Source organism: Gorilla gorilla, chromosome 2 (assembly GCF_029281585.2).
Source record: "Gorilla gorilla gorilla isolate KB3781 chromosome 2, NHGRI_mGorGor1-v2.1_pri, whole genome shotgun sequence".
Classification (NCBI taxonomy): domain Eukaryota; kingdom Metazoa; phylum Chordata; class Mammalia; order Primates; family Hominidae; genus Gorilla; species Gorilla gorilla.
Genome location: NC_086017.1, coordinates 178,491,051 through 178,514,546, shown reverse-complemented (window position 1 = coordinate 178,514,546; position 23,496 = coordinate 178,491,051). Strand labels below are relative to the sequence as shown.

The window sequence follows — 23,496 nt, the reverse complement described above, 5'->3', positions numbered from 1 at the left end:
CTGAGGCTGTGTCACGGGTACAGGCCCTCAATCTTGGCAAAATAAACTTTCTAAATTAACTGATACCTGTCATATATTTGGAGTTCACGATACTATAAGGAATTTAAACAGCAAGAAATCAACAAGAAAAATCAAATAACTCCATTAAAAAGTGAGCAAAGGACATGAACAGACAATTCAAGACATACAAGTGGCCAACCAGCATATGAAAAAATGCTTATCATCACCAATCATCACGGAAATGTAAATCAAAACCACAATGAGATATCATCTCACATCAGTAAGAATGCCTATTATTAAAAAGTCAAAAAATTACAGATGTTGGTGAGGCTGCAGAGAAAAGGGAATGCTTATATACTGTTGATGGAAATGTAAATTAGTTTAGCCACTCTAGAAAGCAGTTTGGAGATTTCTAAAAAAACTACAAAGATAACTACTATTTGACCCAGAAATCCCACTACTGGGTATATACCCAAAGGAAAACAAACCATTTTACCAAAAAGACACATGCACGTGTATGTTCACTGCAGCATTATTCACAATAAAAAAGACATGGAATCAACTTAGGGTCCCATCAATGGTGGACTGAATAAAGAAAATGTAGTACCTATACACTATGGAATACTATGTGGCCATAAAGAATGAAATCATTTCCTCTGCAGCAACATGGTTGTAGCTGGAGACAGTTATCCTAAACGAATTAATGCAGAAACAGAAAACCAAATACTGAATATCCACAGTTATAAGTGAGAACTCAACACTGAGTACACATGGACACATAGAAACAGTAGATGCTGAGGACTACTAGAGGAGAAAGGGAGGGAGGAGGAATAGGGCTTGAAAAACTACCTATTGGGTAGTATGTTCACTACCTGGGTGATAGGTTTAATAATACCTCAAGCCTCAGCACCATGCAATATACCCTTGTAACAAACAAGCATGTGTATCCATGAGTCTAAAATAAAAGTTAAAAAATGGTGTAGATTCTGTGTCACTATGAATACATAATAATGTTTTTGAGTATACCATATTTTCTCATACCTCCATGACCTTGCACATGCTAAAGTCTCCCCCTATGGCATAAAATTCCCATCCTTCCTTTACCTGTCAAACTCTGGCTTATACTCCAGCGCCCAGCTCAGTCGATCTTTTTTCGATCAGATTTTCTTGATGCTCTTTCAGAGTACCTACCACGTAACAGTATATGTTAATTTTAATTATGTTCCCTACCTCTAGCACCAGAGTGCAAGCTACTGACAAGAGTAGACAATAGTAGAAGGGAAGCAGAGTGGTTGAAAGACCATTAGTTTCAGTTGTAGATGTACTGGGATTTAAATGGACTGGGCTTGTACTTAGTAGTTCTGAAATCTTTAGCAAGTTTATTAAATTTTCTGAAACTGAAAAGGTACAATCCCTGACATACAATTGGTACTCTATAAATGGGAGTTGTTATTGTGTGGTATTAGAAATTTATTGCTACAAAGTATTTACAAAATTTTTAGTGAATGAATGAGTGAGTGCATGAGTGAGTAAGTGAGAATTTTTTTTTTCTTACTAAATAGAGGCTGAGAAGTTTAAGGTCCAGTGTCTGCATCCGGTGAGAGCCTTCTTGGTGGTGGGGACTCTGAAGAGTCTCAAGGTAGCATAGGGCATCACATGGTGAGGGGGCTGAGCACGCTAATTGTTAGCTCAATTCTTTCTTACTCTTCTTATAAAGCTACCAGTTCCACTCTCATGATAACCCATTAATCCAGTATTTCATTAATCTATTAATCCATGAATAGATTAACCCATTCATGAGGGCAGAACCTTAATAACTCAATCACTTCTTAAAAATCTGGCCCCATCCCTCAATACTGTCACATAGGGGATTAATATTTAACATGAGTTTTGGAGGGGACAAATATTCAAATCATAGCATCTTGTGATAATGCCCTGACGACTTAAGAACATTTTACTTCTGGTATAACACATGTCCTAAAATTCTGCTAAGAGGTTGCAAATATTAGATATCTAAGAATTTTTTTCATGTGCTATCATAATTCTTTAGGTAATAAATCCAACCAGTTAGTGATAATAAATGCTCATTAAATATTTATACAGTAGGTTTATATATATTAGATAATAAAATTCACTAGGTATAAAAAATATTTTCTAGCTAATAGGACATACATATCATAATTTAAGGCCTATAATTCTAAAGTTCATAAAAATCCAGACTGAATAATTTTCTGAAGTAGTGAAGATATTTTATTTTCCATAATAAAAGCATATTATTGACTATGTTATTGGGCCCTTTAAAGAATCTTATGCCTTTTTATATTTGTTGTAGACTGAACAATACTATATCTGACACTTCAAGATAAAATGAATTTGCATTTCACAGTTAAAGTCAAGTTATCTCTTTTTTTGCTGTGATAAAATATTCTTAAAAATGGGTAAGACGTTCTGACACAGCTACACATTTCTGAAACATAAACAAAATGAAAAATTTGAGAGCCCACAAATCAATTTTCCATTGTAGAGATTCATTATCTGTAATCTTGCTTGACTGAACAGCTCTATGACTGAACAAGAATTGAAGCTCGTTCATTTTTTTTTCTCTTCTTGTAGCACATTCATGAAACAAAGTGCCAGAACAAAATGGGCACACTACCAACTGTGTGCATTTTTCTTTTAGATGTCAGGATGCTGCCAGCCCAAACATGCTTTGTTTCTTTACCCCCATCCTCTCTGCTTGATTGTTGTCTCCTTAATTTGCAATTTGCTGAGCTTAAACTTATTTTTACAAGAAAACACATGTAACCTATTTTTTTTTTTTTTGCGAGTGAGTTTGTTTAGTATTTTGAAAATCATACAAGAGTTTTTTTTTTTATTTCTCCAAATGAAGCTGATTCAGCAGGACATTTTTCCTTTTCAAAGGCAAAGCCATTTCAAATGAAAGTTCTCCTAAAGATGATTTGTTTTTTCTTAGCCTTATAAGTTTTGTCATCGTCTGCATTTCTCTCAGCATAAAAGGCTCTCTCCTGCCTTTCTCTCTTATTTATTGACTACTGTACTAACAATAGATTTCCTGGAAGCAGAAAAATTTCTTACCCTCTGACTTCTTGCTGGTCAACACAACTCTCTACTTTGACATGTTACATTTGGGAATGAAATATTAATATATGAGACCAGGCAATCTTTCAAATAAGATAAAGTAAGGGAATAATCCATTCTGATAATTTTTTTCATGACATGAAAAAGAAAAAAGTGTGTTTTTGTGCATGTGCATATGTTGGAATGGGATAGAAATAAAATTTTATTTTTAAAAGAACTTCATGGGCCATCCATACAGTGTATGTGAGGTGACTTGTGAACATTGACAAACTCAGGGTGGGTTCTTCATTCAAACAAAACTTAGCAAGTCAATTGATGGCTGTAAGAAAAACCCAGAAAAATGCAAAGAAAATGCAGTCAGGGAAGACAAATGAGATGTAGGAGAAAGCATTTTGTAGAAAGGAGTCAGATTTTTTTTTTTTTTTTTTACCACCAAGAACCTCTTCTTCACGACTAATATCTTAGCAATTCTTAAGGTGAGTAGTTGAATGCTTTGTGTTTATAAATTAAATACTCAAGGTTTCAATTTAAAAAAGGGAAAAAAATGAGCAATGCCATCCTTTCCATGTCAGACAAGAGCATTGGGCATTACTCCCTGGTCTTTTCCAATAACAATAACCAGATATGACATTGTGGCAATATTTTATTTAACATAAGACCTGTGAAAAGGAAAAACATATAGCAGCATTTTTTAAAGGAGACACAAATGGTCTCTGCTTTTCACAGGACTTAAATAAAATATTCCTGAAGTAATTTTTCCCTATCTCTGTCTTCCTCATATTTTTGCTCTCAGGAAGAAAAGGGCAAGAAAAATTTCTAAAGTAACTTTGTTCAATTCAAATGTTCATTAACAAAACTTTAAAGACATTAGGGTATCATTATCATCAAGTCTATTTTAGAAGTTTATTTTTACTTAATCAGTTACATACTCTCATTCATAAACCATAAACGTTTTTCACATGCCAAAGCATTCGTGCTTAGTTTCAACAAAACAAAGCAATACAAAATGAAGTGGTGCTACTTAAAAATAAGCCCAATCTGGGTAAAGAAAATACCATTTTTACTGCTAATTTCTCCCTGCTAGTGCTCAATCTAATGCCGGCAGGCTTCTGCCTCATGTCTTGTTGCTACACATGGCTACAGGAGCTACATTCTATGCCATCCTATGTGCCACTCAAGTGTGCTTCAAGGTCAATGTCACCCCTTGGAGTTGCACAGCATAGAAATCCTGATTCTCTCAATCACTCAGGCTTACAACAATGCAAAGAGATTTCCATTGTCATTCATTTATACATTCAACAACAGAACCCAGGTAGGAGTAGCTGACACAGAGCCAGGGAAATGTATCCTGCAACAGTCAGCTCCACTGCAAGACTGCAGGGCAGATAAAGACTAAAGATGGTTATGAGGGCAAACAAACATACAGTCAGAATAACTTAGATCTATTCAGGAACTGTATTTTTGCATGGATTAGATTGAGCACTAGTAAGGAGAAATTTTGCCGGGAAAACAATGAATTCCGCAATCATGCCATGACAACTGTCTTCTTCCTCAAGTGATTTTTGAGTAAGGTACAACGGAGGCAAAATAAAACACAGAAATACTTTCACTGAGGTTCGTACCCAAGCCTTAAAGTAGACTCCAGGAAGCTAGAGGGAGAAGGTTCCATATATGTCATGCAGAAGTTTCCTTATATGCCAGGTAAGCCAATTCCTCAAACCAAAGTAGGCTACATGGCTTTCTCTCTTAATTCCCTATTCTTGCAATAGCTCTTCCAAATTTGCAATTTATGATATGCATAGACAAAAAGGCAAAATAAGCTAAAATTGAAGGGAACCCTCAGCCTTCAATCCATATGCACAGTTTTTGGTGGGTGGTACTTTTGATAGTGACTTGGAAGTGAGAATGCATCACTAGAAACAAGGTTATTGTGATTTTCAAAACTTCACAGTTTGCAAAGTATTTTTATTATGTGGACTCTTGTGAACCTCATCACAACCTGACAAGGTTAGAAATCACTATTGCTGATATTTTATAAATGAATGTTAAGAATCTGTCCATTGTTGTTGCATGAGGAGCCAGGATTCCACTTCAGATCTCAGAATTATTTACTCTATAATTTTTCCATGGTACTAGGCTGCTTTTCTAACTCTGGCACTCCTGCCTGTTATTGTACACCCAGTAAAAGAGCATTCACGTCCTCATTTCTGTATAAAAAGACCAGTATTGCAAGTAAAACCAGTTTGTACCAGAACCTATAACTGTTATTTATAAAACTTGAAATTAAAGCATATGATATTCAAGAACATTATTTCCTTCTAAAAAATAACTTTACTCATTCTTAAAAAGCCAAAGGAAACACCCATCTAGTTTGATCTATAAATCCCCATATTATTTTTTTCTGTCTCAATCTTGGCCTTCATTCTTCTAGTTGCATAAATAACTGGAGCATTTCTGAGAGGATTAGGGAACAAGCTTTAGAAAGTAAAAGAGAAAATGTTAGGTCTCCTCTCAGAGGATAAGTGTATTAGAGTTAATTGGGATGCTTGAACCAGAGGTTGGTTTTAATATGCCTCTATTTCCTTCCATGGCTCTCAAGACAGAGCTAACTCATGGCTCACGAGACAGAGCTAACTCACTCATCTAATTCGTCCTTCCATCAGGGTGGTGCTTCCATATATGATCATTGGACCATTGCAGGTGTTCCCGAAATGAACAGATTCTTGAGGTCCACCTTGGATCTACTAAATCAGAATTTCCATGATTGGACCCTTGATATTTATGAGCACTTAAGTCAGAAATACTGCTAGAGAGAGATTAACCTGATGCTGCATGCAGGAATAAACCTTTTATTGAGGAACTCATTTCTCAGTATGTCAAGTTTTTGGCAGCTTTCTGTGGCATCTGTGAGAATGAATCAACATTAATGAAGGCTTGCTTCTTTGGGCCGTGTAACCTTTTGTCTCAGAGGATTTGGAATATTAGATTCTTACCTCTCTTCCCAATGGCAGAAAAAAAAAATGAGTTTGAGAGATGAAAGGACAGAACAGCATTTTTTATCAAGTCAATTGTTATTTTCTACTTAACCTCTCTAATCTGCTTATTTTGGGGGAAAATAAGCAACTGTATTCTTTGTCAAGATTATTAAATCCTAAATTGTGTCTATATGCATGTGGCTTCTACTTGATACAATCAGAAAGAAAATAACACCTAAGCCAACAATCTCCAACTATTTCCAGCAGGGATAAAACATTTTTAAAGTCTTCAAATAGCAAATATTGCTTAGCCATTAGCTATGTAAAGATTGAGGAAAAAAATTAAAAAGAGAACACTGAAAAACCCTTTGAAACGTTTAGTTATAGTACAACTCCACCCAATGGATTTCTGCTGAATTTCACTTGTGTTGAGAAGCACTATATATACTAAATGCCATCTGAATTTATACTTAATTATAGTTATGTAAAAAGTAAAGTATTAGTTATATAAATAGAGAAAGAACTGGAAGAGAATACATCCAGATATAAACAGATTTTGGTATGTATGGAAAATCTGGATAAAATACATATTCTACTTTTAAAATACTTTCTACATTTTCATTTATCTATCTGTATCTATTTTACATCTATTTAAACTTAGTGAAAAAGTTCAATAAGCATAATTTTACAAGAAACATTTTATGGATATAAAATGTGAAACATGTGGAAGGGCAATTTTTAGGCTGTCTTCACCATAAAAAGGTTACGTGGCTTTAGCTCTTGTATCATGTTTTTAATTAGTTGTGACTTGTAATCTAATAGTTCAATAAAATAGAAGTGAGATAATTGCATTTTACTTCCACCTTTTCCATTAACTTGTTTTGCTATTATGGACAAATAATTTAATATCTCTAGTTTCTTCTTCAGTGAAACGCAAACAAGTACATTAACTTTTATTTTCACTCTAGCATCAAGAACTAATTGAGGCAATGACTGGAAAGAATCACAAGTACATGAAGAAAATATTTATTAACGTTCTGCAAGATAACATTATTACTTTATTTCTTGGAGCAGTTTATAAATACTAGCAACTTAACCCACTCTTTGAAAAATAAACCCAAATGAGCAATTTTGGTAAAAAATAAGCAAGATCGTGATAAAATCAATAAAAATGAATAAAATAAGTAGCAATGGAAATTTGTTACTTGAGCATAAGAAATTATTTGATATGCCTCATGAATTGGTTAAGATGCTAAAAGGAGCTTAAGCTGCTAAGCAAACAAAATTTAAATATAGTGGCTTAAATAACATAGAAGTTAATTTTTCCTTTTACATAGGGTTTCTCTGAAGATGAGCATCCAGACTGGCAGGGGGACTATGTCACTCAAATTTCACTGGTAAGAATTTATTCTTATAGCTAGACTTTGCTGCAAGGGAGGCTGAAAAATGTAATCCTTAAGTGGTGTACTCCATTGCCCAGGGAAAGAGGGGCAACAGGGGGTTTTGTTTTGTTTTAGGCTAGCTAACATTCTTCTAGTTATACTTACATCTTGGTCTCTGAAAATAGTTCATGAAATCATTGCATCATTGGATGGAAACAATATCCTACATTTATTCCTCATTCCATCCCATGGCTTTAAGTTCCTTTAGTATGATGATTATTCCCAAGTTTATATTTCCAGCTTTAATCTCTGCCTTGAACTTCAGATTGGTACACTAAACAGTTTACTTACCCATTCACTTCGATGTCTAACATCTCAAATTCAACATGTCAAATCAGTTAACAGCATTAACATCCACCTAAAATCTGGAAGCCCGTTTGAATTCCTCTGCTTCAGATGAAGTCAATCACCAACACTTTCTTTTTGTCTTTCTTTCTGTGTAATAGAAACCATGAGTTTTAGATGAGCACCTGGCATCTCATCTACAGACCATATCTCTAGCTCCTCTTGTAGGAGGCAGATGGGGTTCAATGACTAATCTCTTTTCAATGGGATATAGGCTGAAGCCATCATGCAACTTTCAGATCACGCTTATTAAAAAAGTGGAGCAGCAACTAGAACTTTATACATAGCTGGTGGAAATGCTTTGGAAAACAGTTTGACAGTTTCTTATAAAGTTAAATATAAACTTATCATACTACTCAGCAATTCTGTTACTAGATGTTTACTCAAGAGAAATTAACAATTCATCCAAAGGAAATGACAATGCTTCCACACAAAGACTTGCACATAAATGTTTACAGCATATTTATTATTAATAGACACAAACTGGATACAATTAAATGTTCATTAAAGAGTAATTATATAAATAAATTATGTTATATTTATCCAATAGAATAGTCCTCAGTAATGACAGGGAACAAACTGGTGATACACATATTAACATGGGTAAATCACAAAAATGTTATGCTGAGTTGAAGACTTACATGGGAGAGTACAAATTGTGTGATTCCATTTATAATGAATTCTAAAACCAGAAAAATTATTCCTTAGTGGCTAAAAGCAGATCAGTGGTTTCTTGGAGCTTCAGGTGGGTGAGCGTATTGATTGCAAGTGCATAGGGTAGGCAGAAACTTTTTGGGAATTTTATGTATAGATAAATATATCTATATTTATCTTGGAGCTTCATGTAGGTGACAGTATTGATTTCAAGTGGATGGGATAGGCAGAAACTTTATAGGATTTTAGATATAGATAAATCTTGATTTATATATATATTTACTTGATTTATCTATATATAAAATTCTAATATATCTTCATTCTAGTAGTAGTTACACAGACATACAGCATATATTTGTCAAAGTCATTGAAATGTAAAATTTAACATATTTGTGATTTATTATATGTAAAGTATATATATCTGAATAAATTTGATGAAAAGAAAGATGACTTTATTTACAGTACAGACCAATGGTAACAATTAAAAGTCAATCATGTTCCAAAAAGGCAATTCTCAGCCTACCAACCAAAAAAAGCCCAAGACCAAATGGATTTCCAGCTAAATTCTACCAGAGGTACAAAGAGGAGCTGGTACCATTCCTTCTGAAATTATTCCAAACAATACAATAGAAAAAGAGGGGCTAGTCCCTAGCTCATTTTATGAGACTAGCATCATCCTGATACCAAAACCTGGCAGAAACACAGCAAAAAAAGAAAATTTCAGGCCATTATCCCTGATGAACATTGATGCAAAAATCCTCAATAAAATACTGGCAAACCAAATCCAGCAGCACATCAAAAAGTTTATCCACGATGATCAAGTCAGCTTCATCCCTGGGATGCAAGACTGGGTCAACATATATAAATCAATAAATGTGATCCATCACATAAACAAAACCAATAACAAAAACGACATGATTACGTCAATAGATGCAGAAAAGGCCTTCAACAAAATTCAACATCCTTTCATGAGAATGACTCTCAATAAACTAGGTATTCATGGAACATATCTCAAAAAAATAAAAGCTATTGTTGACAAACCCATAGCCAATATCATACTGAATGGGCACAAGCTGGAAGCATTCCCTTTGAAAACCAGCACAAGACAAGGATGCCCTCTCTCACCACTCATATTCAACATAGTATTGGAAGTTCTGGCCAGGGCAATCAGGCAAGAGAAAGAAATAAAGGTATTCAAATAGGAAGAGAGGAAGTCAAATTATCTTCATTTGCAGATGACATAATGGTACATTTAGAAAACCCCATAGTCTCAGCCCCAAAACTGCTTAAGCTGATAAGCAACTTCAGCAAAGTCTCAGGATGCAAAATCAATGTGCAAAAATCACAAGCATTCCTATAAACCAATAACAGACAGAGAGAGCCAAATCATGAGTGAACTCCCATTCACAACTGCTACAAAGAAAATAAAATACCTAGGAATACAACTTACAGGGGATGTGAAGGACCTCTTCAATGAAAACTACAAACCACTGCTCAAGGAAATAAGAGAGGACACAACAAATGGAAAAATATTCCATGCTCATGGATAGGAAGAATCAATATCATGAAAATGGCCATACTGCCCAAATTAATTTATAGATTCAATGTTATTCCCATCAAGCTACCATTGCCTTTCTTCAAAGAATTAGAAAAAAAAAAACAACTACTTTAAATTTCATATGGAACCAAAAAAGAGCCCGTGTAACCAAGATAATCCTAAGCAAAAAGAAGAAAGCTGGAGACATCACACTACCTGACTTCAAACTATACTACAAGTCTATGGTATACTACAAAGGCTATGGTAACCAAAACAGCATGGCACTGGTACCAAAACAGATATATAGACCAATAGAACAGAAAAGAGGCCTCAGAAATAATGCCACATATCTACAACCATCAGATCTTTGACAAACCTGACAAAAAAAAGCAATGGGGAAAGAATTCCCTATTTAATAAATGGTGCTAGGAAAACTGGCTAGCCATATGCAGGAAACTGAAACTGGACCCTTTCCTTACACCTTATATAAAAATTAACTCAAGATGGATTAAAGACTTAAACATAAGATCCAAAACCATAAAAACCCTAGAAGAAACCTAGGCAGTACCATTCACAACATAGGCATGGGCAAAGACTTCATGACTAAAACACAAAAAGGAATAGCAACAAAAGCCAAAATTGACTAATGGGATTTAATTAAACTAAACAGCTTCTGCACAGCAAAAGAAACTATCATCAGAGTGAACAGGCAACCTACAGAATGTGAGAAAATTTTTGGAATCTATCCATCTAACAAAGGTCTAATATCCAGAATCTACAAGGAACTTAAATTTACAAGAAAAAAAAACATCAAAAAGTGGGTGAAGGATATGAACAGACACTTCTCAACAGAAGATATTTGTGTGGCCAAAAACATGAAAATAAGCTCATCATCACTAGTCATTAGAGAAATGCATATCAAAACCACAATGAGATACCATCTCTCACCAGTTAGAATGGCAATTATTAAAAAGTCAGGAAATGACAGATTCTGGCAAGGCTTTGGAGACATAGGAACACTTTTACACTGTTTGTGGGAGTGTAAATTAGTTCAACCATTGTGGAAGACAGTGTGGCAGCTCCTCAAGGATCTAGAATCAGAAATACCGTTTGACCCAGCAATCCCATTACTGAGTATATACCCAAAGGATTATAAATCATTCTACTATAAAGACACATGTACACATATGCTTATTGCAGCACTATTTACAATAGCAAAGATTTGGAACCAACCCAAATGCCCATCAGTGATAGACTGGATAAACAAAATGTGGCACATAAACACCATGGAGTACTATGCAGCCATAAAAAAGAATGAGTTCATGTCCTTTGTGGGGACATGGATGAAGCTGGAAACCATCATTTTCAGCAAAGTAACATAGGAACAGAAAACCAAACACTGCATGTTCTCACTCATAAGTGGGAGTTGAACAGTGAGAACACATGGGCACAGGGAGGGAAACATCACACACTGAGGCCTGTCAGGTGGTCGGGGGCAAGGGGAGGGAGAACATTAGGACCAATACCTAAGGCATGTGGGGCTTAAAACCTAGATGGTGGGTTGAAAGGTGCAGCAAACTACCATGGTACATGTATACCTATGTAACAAACCTGCATGTTCTGCACATGTATTCCAGAATATAAAGCAAAAGAAAAAAGAAAAGAAAAGAGGTAATTCTCAAAAATAGAAATACAAACTGTCATTAGAAAATGTTGAAGCTTATTATAAAAGAAATGCAAATTTAAGACATGATCTTCACATATTAATTATTAAATAAACAAACAAGGGTGTGCTTTCATTTTCTGTCTTTCTTCTTTGAGTCTCATTGGCTTGAACGCTAGCTTGATGGCAGGAGCTGGGTCATTTATCTTAGACCAGTAAATACAAAGTGACATGTTGAGAAAGGCAGAACAGACAATGGAAGGAGCCTAGGTACCTTTTACCCTCTGGACACAACTAAATTCTGGATTGTGTTCACTTACATGCTAAGTGAGAGAGAGGTCAATGTTTATTTTGTTTAATCTATTGCTATGTCGGATCATGTCATAGTAGCCATCCTGCATTCTAATGCAGTGATTGAGTCCTTAATACCATAACTTAGTGATTGTCTTTTCTGGAAGATTGCATTAATATTCTCACTGATCTCCCTGTCTTTAACTCTCTATAGCCAATGTCCTCTGGTTGCCAATGTTATCTTATAAAAATGTAAATCAGTTGTCACTCCTCTGTTTAAAGCTTGTTCGTAACTCCCTATATTAGTTGGCATGGGATGCAAACCCCTTATTTTGGCCTTCATCTCCTATCTTACTGCCTATCCCTCCATATAGTCTTATCTCCTAACATTTTCACCACATTTAAACCACACTCTCATTTGTTCCACCCTAGGATATTGATGTTCCTCTTCTAGAAACATTCCAGACTTTTGCATGGCTTGCTCCTCATTTAACGTGGCTCTTTGCAAATGTCGCTCAGAGAGGTTTTCTGTGACTATTCTACCTAAAATAGGATCTCATCCTAGAAAGGTGTCTGTTGATCTGTTTTATTCTCTTGATGAAATAAACTAAAACCGGTGTATATTTTTCTTTCCAATACAATAGAAACTTAATGAAAACAAATAGGTTGTTACTTGTGTTCAAGGTGCCGGCTTCCAAAACAATACCTGGCATATGGTAGGTATCCAATGGCATGTTTGAATTAATAAATGAATGTTCCTTAATTCAGCGTAGTTTGAATCATTTTAAATTGTATCTTCAGACCCATAAATACACGTGGGTCATCCTTCACTCCTCAGCCTCTCATCTAGTTAATTCCAAGTCCATTGATAAGATTTTGATAACTAATAGCTCCTTTCACTTCCCTTCAGCTTTGCTTCCTCTGCTTTGGCCTAGTCCATTAGTATCTCCTATACAACAGCGATGACCTCTTAATGAATCTTCCCTTCGCGGAATTGTATGACTTCCTTCCACCTCTTCTCTCTTTCTCCACGTCTCTTGAGTCCCTTGTATGTTTCAGTAATGCTAGAAATTTTTAGATTCTCTATGCTTATATTCTAACTCACTGCAGGGAAATTTGTATATGCTTTCTTTTTTCTATCCAGAACAGTAATTTCACCCACTCTCCATACCAATATGATGTTCCTACGCAACAGACTAGGCCAACATTGAACATCATTGTGACTGAAAATCATTATGCTACATTGAACATCATTATAGATTATGCTAAGAAGTCTTTCTTGAGCCCCAACTATTGAGCAAGTATCCTTTTTCTGATAATATTCTCACAGTTTTAGCAGTTATTATTCTGAATTCTTGTCTGTGTCTCTCATTTAGCCTGTATTTTTCACAAGTACAGAATACAAATCTTTCTGTTCATAGTTATGCCCATTATCTGTAAGAATGCCTAAAGCATAGTAGGTCCTCAATAAGTGTTTGGTGAATATCTGAATGAGCATTACCTTCACCAAAGCTAGCCGTATTAGGTGCATTGTAATTTTCTGAATTAATGTGAAAATGGGTACACAGGTAATATTAACTCACAATGGGCATAAGAATGATACCTTTCTTATGGACAAAGTTGTGACAAATCTTTTGAAATATTGTGGCAGTAACTTTCCCAAAGGTAAGGCAGTTATTATAAAATATTTTACAAAATCTAATGAAAAATCTGCCCTTGGGGATTGGAACTGTAAGAGAATAAAGTTGATGAAAGAAAATTACTGTTAGACATCTCATGTCAAACAAACCTTGTAACTCTTGTTTTGTGCCTCCTAGCTTGAGTGCATAAGAGAAAAATGCAAATTTTCCAAATGAAGTACAGCAAACAGTGCATAAATCTCAAGAAGACAGTATGATACACTTATTGAAACTTGGCAAGGACCAGAAATAAATGACTTTTTCTCTGAAATGCCAGCTTTTTTCTTTTTAAGATTAGCTTTTCCCTAAAGCTATATCAATTATAAATAATTGTTTGCTAGCAAAACTGGCACAGCTAAACTTAAAGAAAATAAACTAAGAAACTTAAGTGATTAAAAAATAAACAAGAGATTTTAGCTTTTTTTGAGGAGATGACTTCAAAAGCATGCTAGAACAACTCCCTTATATATGCCTATGCAAGAATATTAATTTGCAATTATGAGAGTTACAGATCAACGCTCTACTGCTGTTTAAAAGAATTCTCTGGGAATCTATACTTTGGAGTTTCCTTATAAAGAAAGTTACTTTGGTTTTACTTTATGATTCTTCTGGTAGTCATTTAAGTCACGGTTCTCTGTTCTGCACAACCAAAACAATCCATCCTAGTTTAAGTAATTAATAAGGGAATTTTATTTTAAAGATGCAGGAGTGTATCGTTTTTGGATGTAGCTAGTCTTCAGGAAGGGGAAAATTTCCAGAAAATCTGAAATCTGTCTCTCATCTTTGCTTCCTTCTCTCCCTGCCTCTACTTCCATCCTTTATTTTTTCTTTTTTTACCTTTTATCCTTTCTTTCTTTCTTCTGTCCAAATGACAGAATATTTTTGCCCCATGATTTTCTCTCTCAATCTCAATCTCTTATTCTCACAGGAGAGTATCTGACTGGTTCAGTTTGGACTCCTGTTCAATAAACCATTACAAGGGTAGGTTGGGTCACATAATGAAACATGGCTGCCAAGACTGACAGATTGTTGGCAGGCAAAGTCAGGAGGAAGAGTGGCAGATTATTGCTGTCCACCATATCTGCTTATCAATCCTTGGGTGGAACTAAGAAACACTAACCTTATACAGTTATGCACCATGTAAGTTTCAGTCAATGACGGGACGACATACACAATGGTGGCCCCATATGATTATAATGGAGCTGAAAAATTACTTATTGCCTGGGGATGTCTTGATGATCCTGACTCTGTGTAGGGCTTGGGTAATACATGTGTTTGTGTCTTAGTTTTTAACACAAACAGTTTTAAAATTAGAAGGAATAAATAGAAAAAGGCTTATAGATAAGTATATAAGGAAAAAAAATTTGTGTACATCTGTACGATGTGTTTGTTTTGAGTTGTCATTACAAAAGGGTCAAAAAGTTTAAAAAAATTATAAGTTTATAAAGTAAAGTTACAGGAAGGTAAGGCTAATTTATATTAAAAAAAGAAATTTTTTAAAAAAATTTAGGGTAGCCTAAGTTTATAGTGTCTATAAAGTCTATAGTACCTACTCACTCATCCAAAGTAACTTCCAGTTCTGCCAACTCCAATTAAGGTAAGTGCCCTATGTAGGTATTCCATTTTTTTTGTCTTTTATACTGCATTTTGGCAGTCCTTTTTCTGTGTTTACGTATGCTTAGATACACAAATACTGACCATTGTGTTATAGTTGTGTATAGTATTCAGTACAGTAGCATGCTATAAGGGCTTATAGTCTAGAAGCAATAGGCTATACCAAATAGCCTAGGTGTATAACATCTAGGTTTGTGTCAGTTCACTCTTTGATGTTTGTACAATGACAAAATAACCTAATCACATATTTCTTAGAACATATCCTCATCATTAAGAGACACATGATTGTATTAAATTGAGGTTATAGTGAAAACAATGTTATTTATGTTCAAATAAAGTGTTCTGTTTTTTGAAACTGACTTTCTAAAGACTCCATCATGTGAATTGTGTCTTCACCTTCTCTGGACCCATATATACACCAACAATTTAAAAAGTTTTGTATTAGGAATGTTGATATTGGCAATGCAAGCTTCAATGACCAGTGCTAGTTCTTCTTTTTTACCAGCTGATGTAGTGCATGCTTGTCTGCAGTAAATGCATGAGAACACTGAGAAGAATAGATGATTACAGGAACAAATTCATTCAGGTTGCTAACCTCATTTGCAGAGACCCTGCAGTAAAAACACTGCTGGATAAAGAAGGTCACATATGGGTTTTATATTGGTCTATTTTAGGAATGCTGAATGAATGCCTCTCTCAATACTATGTCTTCTGTAGTTTCTCCGAGGACTCCTTAGACAATTTAAACTTTTCCTTCAGCTCTGGTTACTATCTGATTACATGCTGATGGTAACCTAATATATATGGTTGTCTCCTAAGTAACTAGAGCTATGTTATATTTTTGTATTCCTCCCTACTGCTATTGCAAAAGTAAAAACTCAGTCTGCCCTGCCTTCTTGACCCCACTCTCTGTGAGCTTATTTATTCTCTTGCTCTTCCACGGCTGGTTATCAGTACCATCTACTTATTTACCAAGCTACCAAATGTAGAGATAAGCAGCTCTGTTCCATATTCCTAGCTAACCACGTAACTGTGCTTTCCAAGCCCTATTAGGAGTTTACAAAATCCTTTGAAACTGTTTCACTTGGCCTCTGCCCTCTGCCTTGATTTATTCAAGACTTATTATTTCTATCTTGGACTAATATAACCATATTTTAAAAGTGTCTCTTGTCTTCCTCTTTTCCATTTGCTCTATTTTTACATTGCCACCAGAATTACCCTTGAAAGATGCTGCTATACACATACTGAGATGTTTAAAGATCTGCTTTAAAAATTATTTGAGGGTATTAAGAGAAGGAGAGAAGAAAAGAAAATTTCACAGTTTCCATTGTGAATAGGGTAACATTCAAAGTGCTTTTTAATGTGCTCCTAGCACAACTTTTCATTCTTATCTTTTTGCCACATATACTATGTTTGAACCAACTAGAAATTCTGCCCATGCCACAAACATGTAATGCTCCCATTCTTTTTGAACGTAGTACTTAATACATTACATATTAATTAGTTGTAAACTCTCACTTGAATTACTCAAGGACAGAGACGGTGTCTTTGTTCACCTTTGTACCTGTCCTAGGGCTGTGCCTGGAATAGAACAGGTGTTGAATAAATGTTGATTAAATTTAACTATGCTCATTCAACAAGGCTATACATTTATTTTTCAATTTGGAAGACACTGCACATTGCAGGAATCGAAAATTTATCATAGGCCCTGATGATTCTCCTCCATTTGTGGAGCATCAGTAATAATTGCCTTGTGTTATGAAAATTTATTTGCTTAGAAATTCTGTGTCATGGATGATAGGCAGAAATTACAAAGCCGAGAAAAATTATAAAAGGCCAATGTCACCTCTTAACTCTAAGTTTCTTTTTATTCTTCCACAAGTTTAGCCATTCGGATGCATTTAAATATATTTATATCATACTAATTTGGTTTTTGCTAAAGATTTTTTGTAATTTTATGTTGCCTCTAAAGCTCAGTTTTCTTGACAAGTTGAAAAACCCCATACATATGTAATAGGATGTTATATTTAGCATTTACCAAGGCATAAAGAAAGTAGATGCTTCATGTAAAAGTAAAACCACATTTCGGGGCTTGTAAAAAAGGAGATGGTAGGAATTTGGTTTTGCTACCTTGAAATGCCCACAAACTTTTGCCTATAAAAGAATCTGAAGGGCCAAAGAGCAAATGGAAATTGAGAGAATACTTCTGGAAAGCTGCAGATATGATATTTGTCCCATTTTCTTCCAAAGGTTTGGTATTATCAAAATATAATTGCAATACTTAAAAACAAGATATTCTTTAAGTAGGGAATATACATGTGATACAGTTTAATTCATTAAGGACAGAATTATTAGAATGGTAAAGCTGGTTCAAAGAAAATTTGGTACCTGACTGTATATAGGAATTGAGATAAAGTATTAGTATGAGATTTCTAGGTTAGATACAAAACTGATTAAAGTTGTATAGTGCAATAAAACCATTAGCTTTGAAATTATTTTATTTAAAGGAAAGACATTATTTACATATCCAGATACAAATGATATGAAAAATGCAGGTGAAAAAATCTTCAAATAAACATACAACATTACACAGAGACTTTATCAATAGTTAATGATAAGAAAAGCAACACTTTTTTTTAGAAAATCATGTAATGCTCAGATTATCTTAAACAGTATTCTAGTATGGCATTGAAAAGACATGCTGTTTTTGGCTTTACCCTTATTTCTAAGTTTTGGATAATACTTGTTTACAGTCCCTGACCCTTATTTCAAGCTTAGTAAAATGAGTCATGTAAATCTGTGCTCTTAATTTCTGCATTGCAGGTAATTTTTATCCTTTAAATTGAATATCTCCAGTTCAGAAAACTTGTATTCAAACCTTGTCTCCACAGTGGCACAACGAATCATGAGTTTGGAAAAACCCTCAGGAATACTGTGCTCTTGATATAGTTGTGGTAAACTGTGTGCGGCATTGCTGGTGTGCCAGTTAAACGCATTTTGCTTCAGTGGAGAGAATATCATCTCTCTAGAGCTGTAATTGTTTTGACATGTTTCATTTCATTTTGTCACTAATCATCATTCTGAAAGACAAGCACTTCATACTTTTTATTTTACTATGTGACTTAGCATAGGCTTAGTTTTTGTCTCTGCTTTGCCTTTTCATAACAGTGCATAAGCTATTTTTCTAAATATAAGATAATGTTCTTTTAATGCTTTCAAAAAGTGCAAGAATATTTTATACATTATTTTTATGAATTTAATTTTACTATTGTGCAAGTAAATGCATTGTAAGAATCATTTTTTGAAGTAAAAGTCCTTTGTAGAAGTGAGGAGAGGTTATTTGCAAAATAATCTTTACTGGGACATAATTGACGTGTGTTTACTGTTCTCTCTGGACTGTTTCTTCCTCTAGTGGCCCATGTCTTTCTCTTTCCTTGCATTCAGATACTTCCCTGGCCATCTACCCTAAAACAGAACTCAATTAGTTTCTATTTCTTTATTTGGCTTTAGTTTTCTTCATAGCAGCTGACATGCATTTATACTTGTTTATTGCCTTTCTGCTCCTGTTAAAATATATTTGAAAATAGGAGGGGCTTTGACGATTTCTTCACTCCAGTATTTTTGGGATCTAGGAAATGGACTTTCAATAAATATTTGTGGAATAAATAAATAAATGAATAGATCAGTAAATGGACGAAAGCTGAAAATATCTTTGGTAATTTGAAGAGCGCACCTGTATGGGAAATAGTCTGCGCAAGAAAACCAGTAGTATCGCACATCCACTTGAAACTTGTTCTTGTATTACAGTTAAAGGAAGGACTTGGTAAAGTTATACCATGAACACGTTCATAGCAACCATCATAGCCACACCAGCACCACTGTTTCTTACTGTTTATTAAGCACTCACTATGGGCCTGGCTTAGAGCTAAATACTTAATATTTATTGTTTCATTTACTCTTCCATACCACATTACGTATGGACTAAGTGTACTGTTATCTCATTTAAGCAGTTAGACTGAGCATTGTTACTTGCTCATGGTCACACAGCAGGTAAGTTGTGGCAGTACTGGCACTCAATCTCGAATCTGCCTGACTCCAAAATCCAGACTTATAACCAGAAGACTACCATTGTCTTCTCTTATCCATAGTGGTTGTAATCTTATATAATTGAATATGCCAAGTGAAATCATTATTTTTTTTTAAATGGGTATTGGCAGGCATAGTAATGTCAAAAGTAATGGTGTAAAGATTAGTGCATTAACTGTAATAGTTGGGATTGTTAGTCTGGTACCGAGATAGATGCAATGTGGTTAAGCATAGAAGCCTATACAGTGCAGTACCAAGCACACATCCTACTTGCAGTATTTAAAAAGGGAGATAAAAAACAGCATATTTAGGAAGCCAAAGATAAATTCACTACAGGTGCAGCTTTGCTCGGAAAAGAAGAGTTGAGTTGAGAATTGTGGGTTAACTGTGTGTGTGTGTGTGTGTGTGCATATATTTGCTTTTGCTTTTTGTTTTATATGCATTAGACTCCACGGGTCACGTATTCGGTACAAAGAAAAGAGAGTTCTGGACTTTTGAAGAGACCTGGAATCTCTATTGACTTTGCCTATGGTAGCCTTTGATAAATCATTTAAACATAGCATAAATGTGGGAGTTCTGAGACTAAACTCCTTGAATTAATTTGTGGGTCTGCCATTTGCTAGCTTTGTAATTTTGGATTAAGATAGTCAAATTTTTTGTGCCTTAATTTTTTTAGATTTAAGCTGGCTTGCTATGAGGAAGAATCAAATATGACATATAAGTCTCTCACTTGTGCTTGGAATATGACACATGCTCAGGTTTAGCACATACCTAATCTCCAAGATCCTCTCTGGCGGAAAGCTTCCAGAGCCTGTTGAGTTTTTCCGCCCTTTTCCTTCCTGTGATCACCCTTCTCTCTCATTTCGCAGGCTCCATTTCGCAGGCTCCTTTTCGCCCTCTGCCGGCGGACAGTGGCAGAACCCAGCTTTCTGGTTGCTATGGGTACCGAGGTAACGCGGTAACCAAGGAGACCAAGACGGAAACTCCCGGCAGCTATCCGCGGCCATCCGGCGGTGGTGACGGGAGAGGCTGGGGTCTCCAGGTGGGTTGTCTGGCTGCGGGTGAATGAGAGGGGAGGAGGGTCTCTGAGTCCGCCTAGCGGGCAGCAAGCCCGGGCTAGTTGGTGCGGGGAGCAGAGCGGGCAGCGCGGCTGGGAAGCAGACTCAGCTCGGGTGGAGCTGGAGGCACCGGCCCAGCAAGTGTTTGCTGAGCCCCTGCCATAGGCTGACATAGTGCCAGGCCTGCAGGCAGCAGGACGGGGCCCTGGCCTCGAGTGGAAAGCCTTTGGTATACACCAAAGACTTCCCAGCCCAAAATGCTAATGGATAAATGAATCAAGAGTTAACCCCAGACAGTGAAATTGGGGACTTCATCAGTTGTACCCCTTCTGCAGCCCGACCCTTTCAAATACTAGCCCCTTTTATCCTTTGAAGTCATTTGCACCTTATGAAAAATTTGGCACCCTGAGAAACCATATTTCATCCCTTTTTGTAGCCTTTAGTCTGCCTGCGCGTTCACATGCACCCACTTACTTCTTGAAGTCTACTCCTCACAAGTAAGGGCTATGGTGCGGGGTGCCCGATTCCTGAGAAATCTGAAGATGTAGAAGTTTATTTTTTCTTCCCAAAATCAGCAGTAGAGGGACTCAGGTATATAAGGTTCAGTTATATATATTTTATAGCTTGACTTAAAATCTAAAGTTAACAAGGCTCGTTAAAAAAATATAGTAAAGTTGAAACTACACAGGATTAAAATTATACAAACTGTATGCTTATGCAAATGTAATGACTCCCTCTGCCTTTCTCCAATTTAGCTTATCTTATAGTCTACACAGAGGGCTGCCCTGACCTGTCATAATTTTACCAATTGTATTACAAATGAATTGTTTGAAAGTAGTTCCTTTATGTCTTTCAAGACAGTTAATAATTCTTGCAATTATTTTATTCGCTTTTGAATTTTTACCTACTTCCTTCACCAGAGTGTAAGTTCAGTGAAGACTGGTATTATACCTGTCTGGTTGACCTTGATCCTCAGTGCTTAACCTGACACCTGGCAGGGAGAGAGTGTTCAATGTATATTTGTTGATTGCTCATCAAGATCGTTAGGAAACATGGAAAAAAGAAAACAAAAAGTTTAGTTGAAGTGGGAAAGAGGGCGTGTTTAATTTTTTACGTAGGGTAGGTTGTGCAAAAAACTAAAAGCAGTAGAAAAAAAATACATACTTAGCACATTATTATTGGCACTACATTATGTATAGGGACTGTATTGATTGCTGGGGTTGCAAAGGTCAATGGTAGGACCACTCTCAAATATTTGGGCTACTTAGGGAAACAAAATCTATATAAACAAAGATGCAAAAAATAACACAAGGTAACATACAATAGCAAATGAGTTTAATAAACATGGTCTTTCTATACGAGGAGAAGCTCGGTTTCGATGGAGGGAATCTTCATGATACAGGCAGCCTTCGAATTGAGCATTGAGTAGAATAAAACTTGGTGAGCAGAGAGGTAAACACTAAAGCTCATTATGTAAAAAAGATGAAAGCAGAGATGCTAAGGGTAAAGCAGAATCTTGTTGCTCCATTTTCTTCTCTAGGTAGTTTCTAAGGCTGTGCCTTCTCTAGGTAGTTTCTAAGGCTGCCCCTTTGCCTGAACCGTGAGCTCTCTGGAGGTCTTATAGAAGCCCACAGCTTGACAAGTCAAATCACAAATCAGACACCTTTTGTTTAATATCCTGCAAATTAGAGGGGGAGAGGATCCTTACCATTTTCTACATGGATAAGCTGAAGCTCAGAGATTTCTATCACACAAAGATCTTATGACTTTAAATCCAGTGAATTTAGTCTACCTAGGTTTTCTGACCTTAAATTCAGTACCTTTTAATATTGTTTATTATTTTTAATCAAAAGTATTTTAAAATGGTATCTTGTTCCTTGATATCTAAAGGCAAAGTTTCTCAGTTGTTCTCAAGAGAACCTGCCTATACAGCATAAAAAATGGGCAACTTGGGTACCATTTAGCACCTTGAAGCAGTATTTTACTATCAGATATCTTGTTTGGCTGAAAGATTGAATGCAACCTGAAGTCAATACCTATATTAGTCCATTCTCACACTGCTATGAAGAAATACCCAAGACTGGGTTATTTACAAAGGAAAGAGGTTTGACTCACAGTTCTGCAGGGCTGGGGAGGCCTCAGGAAACTTATAATCATGGCAGAAAGGAAAGCAAACACATCCTTCTTCACATGGTGGCAGGAAAGCGAAGGATGACAGCTAAGTGAAGGGGGATGGCCCTTATAAAACCATCAGATCTCATGAGAACTTACTATCACGAAAATAGCATGGGGGAAACTGTCCCCATGATTCAATTATCTCCTACCAGGGCCCTCCCACCACATGTGGGAATTATGGGGATTACAATTCAAGATGAGATTTGGGTGGAGACACAGCCAAACTATATCAATACCTGCTTTACTTTTAGAGCTTTTGCTATGAGAATGTGGCACACATTTATTTAGTAGGACACTCCAGCACAAGATACTATTCTAGAAATCATGTATTATCAGTTCTTGCCTTATAATTTTTTAAATATTTTAAAATATATATATATTTAAAATAAGGATAATTACAGATAGAAGAAATGTGAAAAGTAAAATTCTTTTAATTATTAAAAGCAACTATTTTAAATTCTCATTTAACATTTCTTTCTTGGGTCTCTGATTTCTAAGTGCTATGGTACTAAATGCCTAAACATGTTAATTCACCCAAAGTTGCTTGCTAATTAGACCCTTTCAAAATATTGCTACAGTAAGGGAAAATCCCTATTTATGGTATGGTTTTTAAGTCTTGTGCCTAGCATGATCTGAGTCATTAGAAGAATTAACTAAACTTAGATAAGTTTTCAGTTACAAAAAGTGGCCCATCTTGTAAACAGTGGTTTCCCAAACCTCCCATTCTGCCAATGGTGTTCTCTTGCACCTCTGGCCAAATGCTCTGAGTTTCTACCTGTATAGAGCATTGTACGTTCCTTGTTTCCATTCTGTGGCAGTAGGTTTTGATGTGTGGGTTGCTTTCTCAAAATAGGAACATGTGTAGAAGGATCATCAAA

General features: G+C 35.7%; 1 protein-coding gene and 1 long non-coding RNA gene across 7 annotated transcripts in view; one reads left to right on the top strand and one right to left on the bottom strand.

Moving 5' to 3' along the window:
- Positions 1-1,104: 1,104 nt before the first annotated feature.
- LOC129532426 (uncharacterized) lies at positions 1,105-20,322 on the bottom strand. The gene is made up of 3 exons (XR_008678155.2): positions 20,157-20,322; positions 7,808-7,951; positions 1,105-1,187 (listed from the first exon to the last, which is right to left on the bottom strand). It is a non-coding gene; the product is annotated as an uncharacterized lncRNA (long non-coding RNA).
- The window catches only part of ZBBX (zinc finger B-box domain containing), a 140,451-nt gene continuing 137,224 nt past the window's right edge, over positions 20,270-23,496 (top strand). For 2 of the 6 annotated variants that reach the window (XR_008678154.2, XM_055381780.2), the window contains exon 1: positions 20,270-20,427. The gene's annotated coding sequence lies outside the window, so the exon portion shown is untranslated. The remainder of the gene's footprint in view (positions 20,428-23,496) is intronic. The other 4 variants (XM_055381779.2, XM_055381778.2, XM_055381777.2 and 1 more) reach the window with 3 other exon arrangements.